The 19,477-nt window shown below is 51.1% G+C and overlaps 1 protein-coding gene across 9 annotated transcripts in view; it reads left to right on the top strand.

The window, feature by feature from the left end:
- The first annotated feature begins 3,799 nt into the window (after positions 1-3,799).
- Positions 3,800-19,477, top strand: part of SCMH1 (Scm polycomb group protein homolog 1) — a 69,180-nt gene continuing 53,502 nt past the window's right edge. For 4 of the 9 annotated variants that reach the window (XM_032202328.1, XM_032202327.1, XM_032202326.1 and 1 more), the window contains exons 1-2: positions 3,811-3,882; positions 19,337-19,398. The gene's annotated coding sequence lies outside the window, so the exon portion shown is untranslated. Of the gene's footprint in view, positions 3,883-6,714; positions 6,752-7,133; positions 7,166-19,291; positions 19,399-19,477 lie in introns of those variants that run through there. The other 5 variants (XM_032202321.1, XM_032202324.1, XM_032202320.1 and 2 more) reach the window with 5 other exon arrangements.

Genomic DNA, 19,477 nt, shown 5'->3' with positions numbered 1-19,477 from the left:
GGAGGGAGCTGTCAGGTTGAGCAATGAATCAGGACAGCCAGGATAGCACTGCACATGTTTCCTTAGATTTCCTTCCCTGTGCCCTGTATTCAACTTTTTATTAAATACCAGATTCCGGAAAATAAGGTCATGAACCACGAGACACCAACATTTGTTTGTTTGTTTTTTTCTAGCAGAATATGGTCTATATTTTTATCATCCATGCCAGACTCAAGTTCAGCAGAGTGGAACCAGCCTGTTAGGAAAGTTGGTCCCAGAGAGCTGAGAGGCACTAACGAGGGAGGAGGAGAGGGGAGAAGCGCAGACAGCAGATGTATTTCTTCTTCTTTATTGTGCTACATTAACATACATCCTCTCTCTCAGAAGCTGCTGCCACCAGCGAGTCCAGCACCACAGGCACTAGGACATCAGTGCCCATCCTCAGTTGTTGGTGATGCTGGCAGCCTCCAGGAGCTGGCCCAAAGCAGACTGCAAATGTGCTGGAGCTTTTTTGGCAACACTTCATAATAAATGGCAAACCGTTTCTGCAGCTCATTTCCATTGTAATATTAATCAAACTGAATTCCTGTGGTGCTCATATGGATGTCATATGTAAATCCTTCAGAACTCTGCTGCTGCTAATTCCAAATTAAAGTCAATGGGGAAATTTCTCTCCTGCCTCCATCTTGCAGCCCTTAGCTCTTGCGCATTTATTCCATTCATGAAATCCTGATTATTGTAGAAATGAGGAAATACCAGAGCTGATGAAACCCATGAGGAGCACTGATACTTCTGATTTTATACGGAAGGTGCTCAGATGCCATGTTGACAGGGAGCACCGTGAAGCCCGATATGGAAAGGAACATATCCCTGTGCTGTACTGCCGTGACACAGTACTCTGTGTATTGGTTAAAACAAAAACACTCACCAGCATTTCCAAGTGCCCATTCCCTCAGTGGGAAAATTTTAGGAACAGGCTTTTCAGTCCACTGCTCATCTTCAGCAGTTGTGGAAAAGGCTTCAGAAAAGAGCATGAGAAACTTCCCAACAGCAGTTCTGGAACAACTCTCTCTAGAAGAGTTTTCTCCCCTGACCTTAGAAATCCTGCCCTGTTTGGAGAAGTGTATATCCTTATTTGCCATTTTTTTGTGGGGGGAGAAGCAGGCAAATACAGGTTGTATTTTGTTATGGGGATACCAGCCCCTTTTTTTTTTTTTTTTTTTTTTTTTTTTTTTTTTCCTTTCTTTCTTTGAGAAGGGGATAGAAGAGCTGTGAATTAGTTGCAGGACCCCAGGAGTTAGCTACTGGCCAGCCAGAAGCTCTTTTGGCCTTGGGCAGGATCCTAAACCTTGCAGAGGCTGGACCGAGCCAGCATTTGAGACAGGACAGCATTAGCACCTCCGTTGTGTTGTCTCTTGCCTCCACTAGTTGGAGGTCAGCCATCCAGTTCTACCTGCAGCCTTCACAAGGCAGGGAATGGCATTAGCTGCCTCAAAGGAAAAGAGAAGAGCACAACGAGTGGGCCAAGACAGTTCACGCCTTCCTGCAAGGGTGCCCCCGGGGGCAGCGGTGTGATGATTCCCCCTCACTCTGCACCACCACAGACCCTGGCTTTTTACTGGGTTCCTCTCTGCTCAGCATCAGCGTGGCTTCCAGACCAGGACAAAGAGCATCACAGATTTGACAGAAAGCAGTAAATGGCTTCATCTTCCCTTTGCTGCACATGATAAAGCTACCAGCAGGAAGCCTTTGGGGCTGCCAGGACTAGTGCCCGGGTGAGGAGCAGGTTGCTGACACTGCACTGCAGCAGGGCAGAGGTCATACTGCCTGGCAGAAGGTTTGGCCAAATCCTTTGGCTGAAAATGCACGCTGACAACCGCACATTCCCAGGGGCACTCACATCCCTGCTGCCAACGTAGCAGCAACCTGCTTCCCATCCCATCCCATCCCATCCCATCCCATCCCATCCCATCCCAGTAGGCTGCAGAGCACTTGCTGTGGTTCAGGCAATGATGAACCTACCCTCTGCCTTAGTCTCACTTTCTCCTAGTGTGCTGGCTCCAGCTGTGTCCCAGCTGTTTCAAGTGTTAACTGGCCTTAAGCTGTGGGACATGATACCTGACAGACAGGGGTGGGTAATTCTAGTCTCAGGCACAAGAGAGCTCTCCCTGAGGACAGTGTCTCCTCACTGGGCAGAGCTCTATCAGGCACAACCTTTCCAAACACAGCCAGGCCCTGTCTACACCAAGGGTGCTTCCTTCTGATCTTTTGCTTTGGTTTTGAGCTAAAATTCATGAGTTTCCATGTAATCCCACAGCACAAGAGAACAGTCAGGGAGAGACTCAGATGTTCGTCATGTCACTACATGTCACTTTGGAAAGCATTCAGGTGCTTTTTTCCTGAGAAGGCTTGTCACATATGTCCATGAGTCACTCCAAAGTGATGTCTCCATATTCTCAGTGAAATATCTGTATTGTGAGAAGTCACAAGTACCCAGCAGCAGTCCTTTACACTCACTGACCATTGACTCGAGCAGCTCTGAAGATAACTGGATCTCCAGAATGCAATATAGGTGTTGGTATTTTTCAGGCAAGCCAGCACACAGAGAGAGGACACAATCTCTTGCTCTGTAACTAGCTGCAGCACGATCTAGTTGATAATTAAGATGAATGGCTTTGTTCAGTTGCAGTATCTTGCAATGGAAGCAGGGTCCTCAGCATGGCCAATCCAGCAGCCAGGACATTTGTGCAGAACAAGGGGGAAATGGCACCCTCAGCTGGGAACCTGGCTCCAGGACCACCGTGTACTGCTGACTTCTGGCTGCACCGGGGCTTCTGCTGCCTGCCCACCCTGTGGGGCACGGAGACCTGGGGACAGGACAGAGGCAGGGGTGAGCGGGTGGGGGGCTCTGCTGTGGGTAGAGGTGGCTGTGGCTGTGTTGGTGCACAGGGGGAAAGAGGACAAAGGTGGCCCTTAGAATAGCCGTGTGTCGGACTGAGTTTTCTCTAGCTGAGGGATGCTAGGGGATGGTTCAGGGTACGCTGTGTAGGCTCTGCTTGCACTGCAGGACAGGGCACGTCCACCTCTGGTGGGGGTTGGCTTGCACAAGGGTTGGTCTGCAAGCCGTGAAGGATGCCATGAAGGTGCTGAGCACCTTCCGTACCATATTCTGCGCTCTCTGCACTGAGTACAGCGGTGGCTTGAGGTGCCCTCCGGCTGGGGGCAGGGAGGTTTGGGGCGCTGGGATCCCTCTGTGGTGTCCCCACCTGCAACGAGAGCCTGGTTGGGACAGGAGGCCAGGGGGCATCTGGGGGCCCAGCGAGAAAGTTTGAGGGTGTGGGGGGAACGGGATGCCCCTTATCCAACGGCACCACTGTCCGGGTGTGAGCTATGTGCGGGACACATCTCCAAGCACCGCCACGAAGCAGCAGCAGGCTGGACAGAAGCATGGCTCCAGCTGGCGAAGGGGAGCGCGGCGGCCCCTGGGGTCCCTCTCCCGCTCGTCCCACGGCCGGGTTAGGACGCGAGGTCCCCGCGGGTGCCCCGCAGCCCCCCACAGCCGCGGCGTGTCCGCGGGGGGCCGAGGGGAGAGCCGGGGGTCAGGCCCCGGGCCCGGCCAACACCTGCGTACAGCGGGCCCGGGGCACGGGGAGCGGGGGGGAGGCAGCGGAGGCCGCGCAGGGCCGGGCCCCGCCGGGGGCCTCCCCTCCGTGCGGGCCGGGCCGGGCCGGGCCCCCCGCGGCCCCGCAGCCCCCGCGCGGCGCTGTCCCGGCGGCAGGGGGCGGCGCTGGGCCGGGCCGGGCCGGCGGCCGCCGCGCTCCCTCCCCCGCTCCCCGCCTTCACTGCGCATCGGAAACATGGCGGCGGCGAGGGACTGAGCAGCAGCGCCCGGCGGCCGCGCAGGTGAGGGGGGCGGCGGGGGACGGGTACGGCGCGGCCCGGCCCGGCCCGGCCCGGCTCGGCTCGGCCCGGCCGGGAGGCGTGGCGCTGGGCACGGCCGGGCCGGCACCGCCCGCGGGGCTCCGGGCACGGCGCTGCCCGCGGGGCGGGCGAAGGCAGCGCGGCCCCAACGCCGCCCGCGGGGGCAGCCCGGGAGGCGCGGCCCGGCCCGGCGCGGAGCAGCGCGGAGCGGAGCCCGGCTGTCAGCGCGGCCCGGCCGGCGCCTGGCCCGCAGCGCCCCGGGCTGGCAGCGCTCCGGCCCGGCCCGCCCCGCGCTGCCCGGCCCGGCCCGGCCCTGCCCGGCCCCGCCGCCACCTGTTGGTGCCCTTGGGGGCCCGGCCCCGCTCCTGCCCCGGGCCGCGGGGGCTGCGGTGCCCTTGTCGGGCCCGGGGCCGGCTGCCCGCGGAGCAGCCCCGGGAGCTCGGGGCTTTGTTGCGCCCCCTGAGCTGGCTCCGGGCAGGGCTGGGCGAGGGGGCCCCGTTAAGTGCAGGGGGATTCGGGTCCCGAGCTGTTCCCGCAGCGCTTTGCGATGCCTCGCGTCGGCCCCCGACGGCCCGTGAGTGCTTTCAGCAGGCTGCCCGAGCCCCTGGCCCGCCCTGGTGCTGTGTGCTGCCCGCTGACACCCCGGGTATGAAAAGGGAGCGGGGACACGGGAACGTGCTGCCGGAGGTGCCGCAGGCTCCCGCTGCCAGCCCGCGGTGCTGCCTGACCCTGGCCGCAAGCCCTGGACGACAGCAGCGAGCCCGTGGTGCGGGGATGGACAAGGACAGAGCTGGGAGCAGGAGTGGGCATCGCGCACAAACCTGCCCCTGGGACGCTGCTGGCGAGGGCTGAAGGGCAGTCCCAGGGACTGGCCAGAGATATCCCACAATTACTGTCCCCGGGGGAGCATCTGCTTCTCCTTCGTAGCCCCTCTGAACCAAGGGTTTGAGCGGAGCTGGAATTCGAGCAAAATCGAGCTTTTCATGCATAGTAAGATGTTTAAAAATAAATACAGTGGCAGGCTGGCTTCTACCGCACGTTGCTCAGGTTCAATCCACACGCTCTTTGAAGCTCCGGTGTAAAACCGTGGCAGCAGTTTGAAGTCTTGATGACTGAAGGTAGAGATAATAAATCCAAGTCCGTGGCCTGTATTTTGGGTATGCTCAGTAACATCGGCTTTGGCCTTGGCCGTTTTAGGTTCAGCAGCTCTATACTGAACTTAATTATCTCCGTGGATAAAATAAGAAAGCAGAGACCCAGCTCCAGGGTACCCAGCTTTGATTTTTGGCTCCATTTCTGTTTACTGTTGTTGTTTATAGTAAACACTGTGCTCTGAGTGGCTGAGAACAGCCATGTGGCAGCTCCTCTCCAGCAGCCAGTAATATTGGGGAAAACGCTCTCCCGTATCACTTCAATTGCTGGAGTAACGGCGTGCGGCTGCCTGTGCCGAGCTGCTGGCAGAGGGACAGCTGCCTCCTCGCCTCCTCTCTGCCGGCCTCTTCCCTTTCAGGTGTTGCTCTCGGACGTTAGCTGGCCAGGGTGAGGTGTCCCAGCACACATTCTGGAAATATTTGGCATACAGGGTGATAGTTTCATACCTCCCTTGTGCTTCAGAGCTGTCACCAGCAGCAGCTGGTGACTCGGCGCTGCTGTAGGGAACGGAGCCCAGCCTGTGGGCAGCCGGCGCTTGGGACGAGCTGCTGTGAGGGTCTGTGCTGCGTGGTCGGGTAGTTCAGGGTCTGCCCAGTAGATGGTATGAAAATGCAGACAGAAATAGGAAGAGGCTTTTACAGTGGGCGAGATGGAAATACACACGGCTGTGCTATTTCAGATCTTTATTTTAGTAAAGGTTGAAGTGTGATTTGTTTTGAGAGACAGACGTTGACCCAAGGCGCTCCTGCTTTAGCATTTACATCTTAGGAAATGACAGATCTGTGTCTTGATAATCCACTTTTTAGTCAAATATTTGGTATTAAATAAATCAGGTGATTAGCTAATTAAGAGAAAGTAGATGTAGAATCTAGAGCAGGCATGTGAGTGGCATCCCTGCAAGTTTTGAGCCTCAGTTCAGGTCAGTCTGTCTCCTCTACCTTGTTTTTCCTGTGTATAAAATTTTAGCAATATTTAACTCTGAGTCACTTGCCTGGAACCTTGATGAATTTTGCAGCACATTTGGTGTCTTTAAATGAAAGGTGATGTTAGGGTGTAAAATGCTGATATTATTCATCAACTGGCAGTATTTCAAACTAGGGTGTCAGTGCTCCAGGGGTTGTGTCCTTGCCTTATATTTAATTTAAAGGAATCCATAACGCTTTGTGTCATAGCCTCAGGCACAGTGTGCCCAGAGAGAACCTCAGGGGATCACGTAGTTCTTTTCCAATTCAGAGTAAGATCAGGTACAGATCTAAAACCCCTCCTGGTTAACGTTTCTTCCTTTAAGGCTTTTCCTGCTGGCCGTCGCGCATCCTGTACAGGTGCAACGCTCAAGCATCCTTGCTATTAGAGAGATTTTGATGCTGTTTAAGATAAATCTCCGTATTGTACTTTAAGCCTGTTCCTGCTTTTATGGTCAGCAGGGCACGTGGAGAACACTGTACTCCCAACATCTCTGCAGCTATATTCGAAGTATTCAAAGACTTTGCTCTCTCTTCCTAAGCTGATGTAGCTCCCTTTCTATTCTCTTTTCATATGGACTTGTTTTCTGCTCTGCTGATCTCTGCCCTTCTCTGCGCTCCGCTGTCGATCCGTGCTTTTCATGTGATGCTGTGGTCAGGCTGGGCTAAGCAGGACTGTATTAGCTGAGCTTCTGTGGAGCAGTAATAATGAGTGGGCCCAAACTATCGCATTTCAGGTATGTCTAAGTACCATTACATGCAAAAGGAAGGCAGATCAGATGTTTGCATATTTGCACGCTGAACTGTGCTGTTTGTGGCAAAAGACTTGGCTTGCTCTGCAAACTCCTATTTGCAAAATCTGGAGTAGCATGTTAGCAGTGTGGGCTCACTGCTGGTGTAAGTTAAAACGCGGCATGTTTGGTTCCCTTAAAGCCATTATGCTTGCATCTAGCCCCCTGTCTCTCTTTTTTCTTGACTGAAACTGAAATTGAAATTCAGTTTGCAATGGGACAAGCGGATTTTGAGTCGTTGAGTTGCCCGTTTCTGTTTAAAAGCTTTCCCCATAAGATGACCAGGAGAGGTCCATGGGAAATGAAGCAAGACGCGCTGAGGACAGAGCAGTAGCTGCAGCTCCCACCTTCTTTTGCAAGGTTGTTAATCTCCTACATAAGTCAGAAACATCTCAAGGTAAAAAACATCCCCACAAAAAGTCTCTGGGTGCAATGAGACTGTAACTCCGAACCTCCTTCACCCCTGCCGTACACCCTGGTGCAGCATGTGCACTCCAAGCCATGGGACGTGAGCAATGTTTTATCCCAAAGATGGCAGGACCTAGTTCTAAAGGCAAGGTGTTGTGTGTTTTTTAATGTATTCATAAAGAACTCCTTTATTTCCAAGCTTAAAAAATATCTCACTGTGAAGACTTCCCTAAATTCTTGCTCAGTGTTTGAAGTGATAATGCAAATCTGAAAGTAGTGGGAAGCACGTGAGGTCTTCTGTCTCTTTATCACCAGTTTTTGCTAGGCTTGTTCATGGATCAAAGGAGACTCATTCGTGTCTAGTGGCCTGAGCTGGCAGTGTCAAGCCACTGAAGTGCCACCAAGCTGAAGGAGAGTTCAGAGCAGAGGCATCGCTGCTGCCTGCCTTGTGCTGAAAACTTTAATTCCTAGCAATCTCTCTCTGCCTTAAATTACTTTAAAAGAACAGCACAGTGCTGAGCTCTTTTACAAAGGTTTCTGACAGATGACCTCTGGCAGATTTAGATGCCATGATATATGGCATTGCAGCCAGCAGGGTTCCTTCAGACACCTACCAAATGTTTCTGTGGCTGTAACAGGGATTTGAGCAGAATATATGCCTCAGCTTTCCTTTTGCATAGTCTTGTGGTTTAATGCAGACTCATCCTGAGCAAAAGTTCAAGGATTTGGCCGTGAATGGAAGGAAAAGATGACCATCCTGTTCTGCTGCCACTGCTATTTGCATGGCAGCCTCATCCCAGAGGGCATGCAGGTCCGTGATGTCCTACAGTGCTGCAGATGAGCCCACCGGATCTTTTCTTCCTGAGATCTGACTTCATCGGGAGTGGGAAGTTGTCCTTGCGGCTCCCCTGTCTGGCTGGAAGCTGCTCGGTGGTGGTGAGGAGGCTGGAGCTGAGTCAAAATGGCCATTGCCAGCACGAGGGAGCTGGTGTGAGAGTTCAGCACAGGGCTCGTTGTTTTCCCTGGCACTGTGCTTGTGCCTCTGAAATACATACACCGTGCTCCATTTCTCGCTCAGAATTTTTTTGTGTGTGTGTGCTGTAAATCAAACAGTATTAGCACCAGCCAGAAGCCCACCTCCTCCTGGAGATACCTCCCCCAGCCGATGTGCTCCCAGTTACCCAGCTGCAGCTGTGTGTTCCAGGCTGACACAATGCGAACAGCCCAGAAACCTCCCCGCGGCTTGGTTTTGTTTTTAACAACGGAAACCGTAGGAGTAGATGCCAGTGGAAATTTGTGAAACGCCGCTTTTGCCCATTGAGAAAAAGACAACTTCTACCCCGCCTCGGCTCTGCCAGCGTTGTGCCAGAGGCTGCGTCGGGTCCCTTCCTCGTCAGGGGAGCGAGGTTGGTCCAGGTGCTGCGGGAGCTATGCTTCGTGCAGTTTGGTCAGGCATGCTGAGGGTGGACGTGGAGCAATGCCTCTGGCTTCCCCCTGTGTGCTGCTGACGTTTGGCTCTGGGGAAAGGTCCTGCTATGAAGAACAGCTGCTTTCCAGCAAGGACTGCATCCCTGCAGGAGCTGCAGCAGGAGGCTTGTGCTGTTTCTCTCAGTTTGGTTTTCGTGGGGTGCCGTGCAGGTCAGAAAACTGGCATCACTCCAGCCCACCACGGATGGGCACGGTGTAAGCGGTGCTGTTTGTCACATCTCCCGGCTGCCTTGTACACTGCCTGCATGAGGGAGTCCCGCGGTGCCTCTGCAAGTGCCAGCAGGGCGCCGGCTTTTGTCCTTCCTGACCTCTCCATGCGTGACAGCCGCACCTTATCTCCTCTTTCTGGGCCTCTCCTTTCCTCCCCTGCTCCAAATAAGCCTCTGCCTCCTCCCCCAGCACTAACCCTGCGTTCAAGGCAGCGGGACGCGCATCCAGCTGCGTCTCCGCAGGCGGGGGCCGCGTGTTCCCCGGCCGCTACCTCCTGGCCGCTGGCAGCCGCGGCGGCGCAGAGCCTCCCGGGCTGCCTGCCAGCGCCGGCCCTGCCCACGGCCCTGCGGCCTGCAGCCCGAGGGAGAGGCCGAGGGGGAGCCCGAGGGAGGCCAGCGAGCGGCCTCCACGGGAGGCTTGTCCGGGAGGCACATGGGCAGCAAGGGATGGGGACACACAGAGCTGCTCCTAGGCCAGAGGCTGGGCTCTGCTCTGGCTCCCGGTGCTGTGCAGCAGATCCTACGCAGCCAGGTGTCTGCCGAACCCCTCTCAAACGGCCGTCCCTCCCTCTGGCCTTGCCCGTGCTGAGCACAGGAGGCAGGAGAAGGTTCTGGCTGGCACGCGAGGAGCGTTACCCACGGGGAGGCACAGCGAGCAGGCAGAAAAGCTGATGAATTCTGATGTGGACAGAGGAGGAAGTTGCACCAATTCCACTTTCTAAAAATAAGTCGAGTTAATGTTCCCGCAGCCCAGAGGCTGCCGCTTTTTACATGCTGAGTTGTGTTTTTTTTGTCTTGTTGTGGCAAATTTTAAAAAAAAGACGTTACAGTCCATCAAAATGCTGCACTGCTTGTGCAATCAGATGTACACGCCAATAACAGGCTTGGTTATTCCAGTGTTTCTAGAAGTGACCTTGAAGGATTACCCACACGTAGTGTTTCCTAGAGGTTTCTCTAAGCTGTTCTTAAAGATTTTCAATACTGGTGATTCAGACTTGCTTCAGCAATCCACTCCAATGCCTGACTATTCAATGATTAAGAAGCCTTGCTTGGTGTCAGACCACTAAGGCTGTGTTTTGACCTCTTTGTTTTGGCATTTCACCTTCTCCCTGCCAGGCTGCCAAAGGGAAGAAAGATTCTCTAAATTCAAAAGCGATCATATGTCTAGGGCTTGGTCCTTCTTTCTGCCTTTTGCAGCAGTGTTCGAGTGCCTGCTGGCTCTTGTGTGCTGCTCTGTGTTTAACTACATGTGTGTGACACTCGGGGAGCCCTGGTCCTGACTCCTGTGCCGTGTTGGCCATGACTTGCAGACCATCATCAGTGCTGGTGTCAGTGGGAAAGCGGTGCTTGAGGTGAAAAATGTTTTACTGAAATTGTGCATCATGACTTCCCCAGTTGTCTCTTACTTCTACAGAAAAATGCACATCTCAAACACCGTACAAAGTTTTTTGTTAGTAATACATTTCATAAAAACCAACAGGATGGCATTAAAAGCTGCTGATAAAACTGTTGCTGAGAAGGAAAGAGCGGAATATTGTTATCTGTCACAGGGCTGGGTTTTGTCTCCTTTGCCTGTGGTTGCGCATTTTATGAAATATGAATTTGCTATAGAAGTTCATGATCTGCAGCTAATTTCCTATTGCTTTCCATGCTAAGATGGGTGTTTGCAGTATCTTCAAGGCATTACCATAACTTTTTCATTTCATTTGTTGATAAAATCGTTATAATGCATTTCAGGGAGAGGTCTACAATTGCAATAGGCTGTGATTTATTCAGAAAGGGAGGAAAAGGACTGAGGCACCCAGGATGAGAATTTCTGCCTTGCAAAGCCTGGCTGGGCTGGCCTGGGCTCCCAGGTTCCTTCCAGCTCAGAATATTCAGTGGTTCTGTAAGATTTCTGTACCTCAGTTATCCTGCTTCCTTGCTGTGTTTTCTGCCATCAGTTATCTCTGGGGCTCATGTCTTTACCCAGGTGTTGTTTTTGTGCTGGGAACGTGTGGCTGCTCCTGCACTCCTATAAGGAGAGGCAACAGACACGTGCAACTCCTTTACGGTGCCCTCACCTTGCAATCTGCCAGCTCCTGGAAAGAGTCAGCGCTGTAGTATTCAGTCTCGTGTATTAAAACTCCAATTTACTTTCCATTTCACAGAATCCCTTGGGGAAACTGTTCACTGTTGCATGGACCTAGAGCAAGTTTGCTACTGCCTGACCAGCAACGCCTGTCTGTGCGTGCGTACGCTTGCTCTGCATGTCCGGGGCTGTGGTGAGAGCTCGGTGCCGGTGGCCTTTCCGTGGCAGGGGTGGCCGCCTGCTCTGTGCCAGCAGCTGGCCCTGAAGTGCCCGGCACTGTTGTAGAGCAGCTAATGCAGCATGTGTGCTCTGCCCCCAGACATTAGGTTTTTTGTTAATTTAGTCTTAGTGGCTCTTACCAGCTCGGAAACAGTGTAATGCTTGGCTCCTACCTTGCTCCCTAGAGAACAAAGCTCACAGTGCCCTTCAGGTTCTTGGTGCCCTGCTCTGTGTTTCTGTCCTTGTGCACAGGTAACTCAGCATTCTGCCCTGTAGTAGGGTTTCTTCTGCAGGTTCTGTCGCATGCAGTTGGTGTGGTACAACCCAGAAGGTGTTGGTGACTGATGGCCAGTAGGTGCCAACTCCAGCCAGGTAGGTCCCAGCTCACTGCCCGCCTGCAGCCTGTCTCCCTCCCCAGAGAGCAGTAAGCCGCAGCAGGTGAGCAGTTCTGCTGCCTTGTCACACATCCCTGGAGGTGAGCATCACGTTGTCAGTTCAGCAGTCCCTGACAGGGTTTTGGGCTGACCACATGGTGCCGCGTGTCCCCAGCACGGCAGGTGCCCGCTGGCCGATGCCGGGGTCGCAGCTCTCTGGTGCTGGGCGGTGCAGCAGGGACGGGCTCTGCTCTGGCATTGCCCAAGCCCCCGCAGCGTACGGCTGGGCCGTCCTGCTATTGTTCAGGGATTACAGCAAGGCTGAGGGATGGCTTTGTTGTCTTGGCTCGCTTTCCATTACTCTGAGCTTCGCTCTCATCTTGTGTGCTGCTGGCACGATTTCTGTTTGTGGCCGTATACACTCACTGCTATCCACTGCGCCTCACCAGAGGACTCGGTCTGGGTCTGTTCAGTTATTTCATATTGTTGTCAGCTGGAAAATCTGTAAATGCCCTGTGATATTTTATGGCTTTATAAGCTGTACAAAATGTCCAGCAGGTAGTTTAATGTCTAGCAGATACTCTGTAAGAGTGCGTTTTTTTCATTAGCTGTTTGGCAGACTCTGAACATACTTTCATAGCTGCAGGATGGACTTTTGGTTCCTTGTGGTCATGATTTTTTTTTTTACATTGGCGTCTACCGTATGTACATGTTATTGCCAAAATAAGAGATTTAATGGTGTCTTGTACAGAGGACAGTGGAAGGCCTTGCAATATACTTTTTGTTTTCCAAACTCTTGGCCGTTCAGGAATGTAGCAACTTTTTCTTTACATAATCAAAAGCAATCTGTTCAGGGTTTCTTGCAGGAACCGGCTAGTGAATTTTCCTCTCTGGGAGTAATTCTCTGGGGATAACATTTCTCTGTACTGCTAGATTGCTCTTTCTTTTCTTATTAAAATTTACAGAAGTTTTGATGAGGATTTGTTAGAATTCCTTTATTTCCAGAGTTTGCAGCTTGTAGAGGATATTTCACCTATTTCAGTAGATTTACAGTTTTGACTCCTGGGATTTTAGCTCCTTCAGTCACAGATGAGACTGGAGTTATACACAGGATAAAAATAGAAAGCAGTAATTAATACACATCCTCAGTGAGCCTGGCTCTTCTGGTCTCTCTTGACATGTTGCACTGCTGCAATTTCCTCTCCTTTTCCTATGAAATAGATGAATTAATCTCTCTCTACACGAGCGAGAAATAAAACAAAGAGGCTCGCTTCCTGCCCTTGTGCGCTGCTGCCTTGGGTCGCGGCGCGTTTCTGCAAGCTTCCCACACTCCGTGGCCCTGCTGCTGGGCAGGGGGAGCAGTGGCATGGCCTTGGCCTCTCCCTCTGTCCACTGTCTGTCTGTCCATCCATCTGCCCAGGGCTGGCTGACCTGCGCTGACTCCCTTCTGCAGGAGCACACCTGGGTTTGTGCAGCGGTGCTCTGCACTGTGAGGATGCAGGAGGGTTTTTCTCTCGCCTTTTGCAGGCAGGGCTGAGCAGTTGGAGCTTTTTCAATCCTGCTGCCCATTCGCACAGAAGGATTAGGGCTGCAGGGGTTAGGGGGAAGAGCTAGGCTCATCATCTCGCTCTCCAGCTTGATGTGGAGACCTTGGGGCATTTCTGAGCCCTAGGGAATGGCACTGCCTAGGGCTGGGTGAGGGATGAGAGCACCTGAGAGGCTGCTGTGGTGCCGAGCCATGCTTACAGGAACAGGTTTTCAGCGTGTGCTTTTTCCCAAGGGTTATTGCTAAGCACTCAATTTAACTATTAGCATCAGTTACAAAAGTAAAGCAGATGACAGGAAAAGGCAGCTCTAGGTTTATGTAAGCATTGTCTTCCCACATGCCTGCAGTACCTCAGCTCCCTAGAGAGAGCAGTGGTTTTGCCCCTTGCCATCAGGGCTGGTTGGCTTTCGTCTGCTCCCTGAGCTCCCATTTCCCTCTCTGCAGTTTTGGTGGAAACACCTGGTCCTGTGTACCTAGCCCTGGGGAGCGTCCTCCTCTGGGCCGGAGTGCTTGGAAGTTGGAAGCTGATGTGGGGATTGGGTCATTTGCTTCCCCTCTCCTTCCAAGGCTCTCCTCACTTCCACTTCTGTTGTCCCCCACTAATTATCATCCTTTTCATATTTTTTTAATTCCCCCTCAACCTTCCTTTTCCGGCTTACTGTTTCCTGAGAATATTATGCTGAGACTTTATCAAACTTGCGTTATGAGAATTAGTTAGTGCAAAATCTTCTTCCAAGAATTTTCGTATCCAGCTTGCAGTATCATTGCACAATCAATGGTGACGCTTCCAGCAGAGACACGACTGGAAGTCAGACCTTTCTGCTTCTACTTGCTAGGGGCATGGGCATCTATTGTCTCTATGGAGCTAAGGTACATTCATTTCATTAATTAGTATTACAAATCATGGATGTATTTATCCACCTGATCCTTTCTTCCTGTTTCTCCCATCCCATAAGGAGCTTAGTTTTTAAGTAAGATATGACCCAGGATAGAATAAGAATAAGGCTAATTATCAGGGTTTTGTAGAGTATATGTAATGTGTGATAAACATAGGCTTATGAAGAGAGTGCGTGGTGGGGCACGTTTCTGCTGCCACCTGCATTCTGAGCATAACTGCCCTCTGGAAAAGCTGCCACAATTCTCTACAGGACAGGCTGCTTGAGCCTGGTGAGAGAAGTTTGTGCCCGTGTTACAGCCAGATGACAGTGATATGGAAACGCTGCACTTCTTTTCTACGTGCTCCTGTTTAAAGTCTTATTTAAAGACCTTGAAGCATCCTGTTGTATGCTTTTGTAGGGGGTGACTTTGTAATGGTCATGGGCAGAATCCCATCTGAAGGTCTTCTGTAAGCCATCTGCTTTCATTAATAGCTTTTGGATTTGGCACACAGCACAGTGCAGATTAAAATAGCCACATTGCTGCAAAACTTTCTGTACTGAGTTCAGCCCCTGTGCCTGTGCCACAGAGCGTGTCGGTGTGCGCCCTGCTCTGCACCGCTCCCAGGTGGGGCTCCCTGCCTCTAGGGTGTCAGGATGTGTCCATAACACGGCTAGGGTCGGGGACTGCAGAGCACACACATGCCTGGTAACTTCTCTTGTCTGCTTCGAGGTGACCCCAGGGGCTGGGCTGGGTGTGCTGGCACGCTGCTCAAGGCAGCTCCCGCTGCTGTCGCCCAGCCAGCACTCTCCTAGGGGCAGATGAGTGACTTGGGGCTGTGTGAGCCCTACTGACACCAAATAATTACAGCCCAGATGGCTCAGTCGCAGAAACATTAGCCTAGGGCACGCGGGGCAGGTTCAGTTCCCTGCTTTGGCACGTTCTCCCGTGCAGCACGTTTTAAGTCCTTCGGTGCTCTGTGTTTGAAAGGGGCCTCACCACTCCAAAAGGCCTGCCCCCAGCGATGGCTTCTGTCACAGCGCATCTGGGAGAGATGCTGCAGGAATGGTGGCGGTGTGGCTCGGAAATCTCCACTTAACACCAAGAAACAGAGACCTCCAGTTTTCCCAAAGCTCCTTAGGGAGATTTATGGTGAGCCATGCTCTCGATGGCCTTGCTGACTGCTGTGCCTGAAGCCTTCCCCGTCCAAGGAGAAACAGTGGTGAGGCAGAGGCTGAAAGCCAGCAGCAGGACCAGCAACAAAGGCATCTGCTGGAGTAACTCAGGAACATAATGAAGCTTCGTTAACCCAGCCCTAATGAGAGGGATTGGTTCTGTATGATTAGCCTAAGTCTGCTCCGTACAGCCACCTTTGTGGTGGGCCATCCCCGGCCTCCTCAGCCTAGGGCTTTGCTGCAGGCCTCAGGCCGCACTGACTTTGCTGTGCCTGGGGGGGGGATGCTTAGATCTTGCACCATTTTGTTGTATTTGTTTTCTTTAAGAAGCAAAGCAAAACCCAGCTTAAAGCAAAAGAGTTCTAATTTTTCTAGGTTTAATGTGTGCATTTCTTGCAGTGGTCGGATCCTGCACCCGTTCTCAGGAGGATTTGAAGGGCCAGCTTTCTCACTCCCATTTCCATCGAAATGGCAGATGCACAGCAGGCCGGCTTTAACTCCCAACTCATCAGCAGAAAAGTGTGTGAGAAGATGAAACGTGGTTTATAGGGGCTTCCTATTAGCAGTCTCAAGCCAGACTTTCTAAACTGGCTGTTTGTTGGTGTTTTTTTGTTTGTTTGTTTGGTTGGTTGTTTTTGTTTGTTTGTTTAAGTTCTTTTCTCCCTCTGCTTCGCAGCCTGGATATCCGGTTCCTAGAGTGTACAGAAAGTGTAGATTTTATTGCAACCTTTTGAAACTTCATGGAGAGCAAGGTCTGTTCACAGTGACACAAGACAAGATGTTTCTATTTTGAGCCAAGGCCCACACTGTTGGGTCTTTCTTTTTTTGAGAGAGAGAAATAGAACAGTATTGGAATCCTGCAAGGTTTTATTTAATTTCCTTCACAGTCTTGAGAGGTGGTAACTCCTGCAGCCTCCCTCGTGGTGGTGAGTGATTCCTTCCAGCGGTCTCTGGCTTTCACCCCCATCCTGAGCTGTTGGCTTTCCCTTGAACTTGCCTCAGCAGTGTCTGATGATCTAGCTGTCATTTTCCAGGAGGCTGACCCATCTCCTCTCCCCTCCAACCTGAAGGTGTTCAGGAGGAAGTCATAAAGTTGATATTTTCATTGTAGAGACACGGCTTATCCAAGTTTTTTACATGTTCTTTTCTCTCTTAAAACATGTTCTCCCCTGAGACTTGGCTCAGGGCTAGAGAAGTGTATTGCTTGTGATCACATCTTCGAGACACCTCAGTATCTTAACATCTTTCACAAGAATGTGTTTCTGAAGAGCCAGTCGTGAGGTCTGGAGTTTATCAGTCCACTTCTTACATGGTAGAAAGATAAAATTAGTTCCAGAGAGAGAGAGAGATGTTGGAAATGACACAAAATCCTCCTGGTAAAAAGAGAAGTAATGGTTTGCAGCCATCGGGTATTTCAGATCACACGAAGGGATCAGTACTCCAGATGGAAATACTGACATTCATTGTTACAGTGTTTCTTTGAGAAATTTCCTAGCATGAAGCATAAGGACCCTTGAGACTTAACAAGGGGAGATGCTCCCAGAGGTACTGTCGCTCCATCAGCCTGCGCTCACTGCTGCCAAAAGGCAGCTTTGCACAGACAAGAAGAAATAAAACTCCAGGCTTGTCCAGGAGGACGATGATAAGGAGGTGGAAGGAGATAAATTCTGGCTCACCTCTTCAAAATTTGCAGCTATTCCCTCTTGAGAGCTTTCCTTCCTGGTCCAGCACAAGCATGTTCGTGTTGCTGCATTTCAGTACCCATTACTGGCTGTTGCTGGCTCCTTGGAGGCTGGTGTTCATGGGCTGGGAGCTGTCTGCTCCATGGTGGTTTTAGACCAGCAAAACTTGTGGTGTCTGCAGGTCAGGCAGAAACCTGAGGAGCTAAGTCTGGTGGGAAACTGGAAGAGGAAAGAAGTGCTATAGATCGCATGCTCTCTTTTTCCAAGGAGGCTGGATGTGCTTTTCTCCACTTAGAAATTAAAATTGTTTAAAAAAAAAAAAAGTGATAGTAATGGAGCAGGCTGGCATGGTTATATACATGGTTGTACACGTCTACTGATCAGGTCTCCGTGCCTGGTTTCCTGGTCAGGTTTGGAGGAATCTGGCCGCAGTGTGCATGCGGGGCAGCTGGGCTGGAGCAGGAGCCGGTGCCACGGGGAGCACTGCCCTGGCACCGCCGCGGGAGCTCCTCGGTGATAGCCCCTCGCTGTGGGCACGTAGATAATGTTTGATGGAAGGATTCCCCTGCAGAACAATCAGTGGAGGCAGAGGTTGTGAGGAGGGGGTTTTTACCAGCTGGGCCTGTCGTGGTGCTCAAGAGCCGTGCTTTTGGCAGGGGGGATCAGTGACTGCAGGCATTTTGCATTATGAGAAGCCCTCGGGACTCTCTTGTAGCTGTCCCATGGGATCTCCAAGAAGCGTCATTCTCACAGTCCTCTGGCAATACGCAGAGTTTTCTTTTCTTCGTGACCTTAAGCTGTGGGGTATGTATCCACCCTACTAAAACCATTTTTCAGCTTCACTGTTGGTAGTTTTCTTCCTCTTCTCTCTGAAAACATCTTGCCTGCTGGCAACTTCATTGTCCAGAGAGGTCTGAAGCTTGGCACGCTGTCAACAAGCCTTCAGTTACCCATTCAATCAAACATGGTAGCACTGTGAACTGACTTGGCTTCCATCCCAAGGTTCACCATAATCTTCCTCATATAATAGGAAGTCCAAACAACCCTAGGAAATAATTCAGATGCAAGTGGTGCGTTTAGTGGAATAAAGAAGTGCCTAGAAGAGGCACTAAGAATCTCAGCTATAACTCCTTTCATAATTATGCACTCTAAAGGAACAGAGGCTTTGTAGATAAAGAGATTACATGCATTTTATGAGGTCTGTATAGCTGTGACAGTACCTTCCATCCACATTTTTTTTACTTCTTGTTTTATTGACATCACAATTGCAACGTTTAGTGCAAGAATATCACAGAGCAGGCTGCCCACAGCCCTTGAGGTCCCTTGCAATCTGGCACAGGTAAATTGAATCATCCTTCCCTTAGGGATGATCAGATTTTTTGGTAAGAGCAGTGGTTGGGGGGGGGGCAGAACTTAATTAGATTAAGGAGCTGTTCAACAACGCTTAGGATGAGGACTGCACAGTGTGTGTGCTGAGCAAGCGACAGCCTGAACCAGAGCCCTGGGATATCCTTCCCAGCTTCCTAGCTGCTGCCTTTATTTTTACACATCTTTCTGCAACACTGACATAGAGAAGAACAGGAAAAAGAAAAGTAAAATACACCCGAGGTGTACATCTTGATGCAAACAATTCCGGGGGCAGCGGGAAGGTGGCAGAGCTGCACCTGGTGTGCTGCCTGTGGCCAGGTGTCAGCAGCCAGGTGGGAAGGCACGGGCACAGCTTCTCCTTGCGAAGGGCAGCAGGTAATGCAGTGGTGTGCTGGGCAGGATTTGACTGGTCAGCTTTGGAGTGAAGCGTGAGTACCAACAGCCTGTGCGGTTCAGACTTTCACATAGTTAGAAGTGCTTTTTTGCTTTGAATGTCTGTGCCCTTTTTTAATGTTACCGATTTCCTTGTCTTGATAACATTCTCCATGATGAAGCTGTATGTCTGTTAGTTTCCAATAAACAACAATTCCTTCTCCCGGGTACATACCTGTTATTTTTTTATAGATTATAGATTTGCCCTGCCGCAATGTGGAGAGGATAACTTGGAGTCCCCAATTCACTATTTTCATGCCGTTCATTATTTTATATGCCTCTCTGGAGGTCTCTCTCCTTTTTATTACTAATCAGATGTAGTCTTTTAAATCCTTCTTTGTGTGATAGTTCCATTTTACAAAAGCTGAACTAGTTTATATCAACTCAGTTGATGTGATCTTACTGATATCAAAGGTGTTTAACAGCTGCGGTCCTGTGTACTCGTTGCAAGCTGAACTTAAATTGTGTCAAGCTCTACGCTGCTTTGCTATGGCAAGTGGGAATGTTTGTTGCAGCTGTCTTTAAATTTAAATTTGGATGTCTTAAATGAATTAAATATGAACATGAATAATGCAGCTGGTAACCTAGCCTTTCTGCAATTAAATGCAAACTTTTTCATTTTGTCTCTATGCTTCCAGGTTTTGATATGCTGCAGTATTTGTACTGACTTTGCTGTCTTGTAGGAATGATGGGGAACTAGAGCTCATGACAGTTCAGTGGAGCCGTTCGCACTTTTGATATCTTGGTGAGTGGAAGTTGTTTGGAACTGTGAAAAAGGCACCTTATCTACTACAAAAGACAGCAAATAAGTTGGTCTACTAAAG

Source organism: Aythya fuligula, chromosome 23, assembly GCF_009819795.1.
Source record: "Aythya fuligula isolate bAytFul2 chromosome 23, bAytFul2.pri, whole genome shotgun sequence".
Taxonomy (NCBI): domain Eukaryota; kingdom Metazoa; phylum Chordata; class Aves; order Anseriformes; family Anatidae; genus Aythya; species Aythya fuligula.
This window is presented reverse-complemented; position numbering and strand designations above follow the sequence as displayed.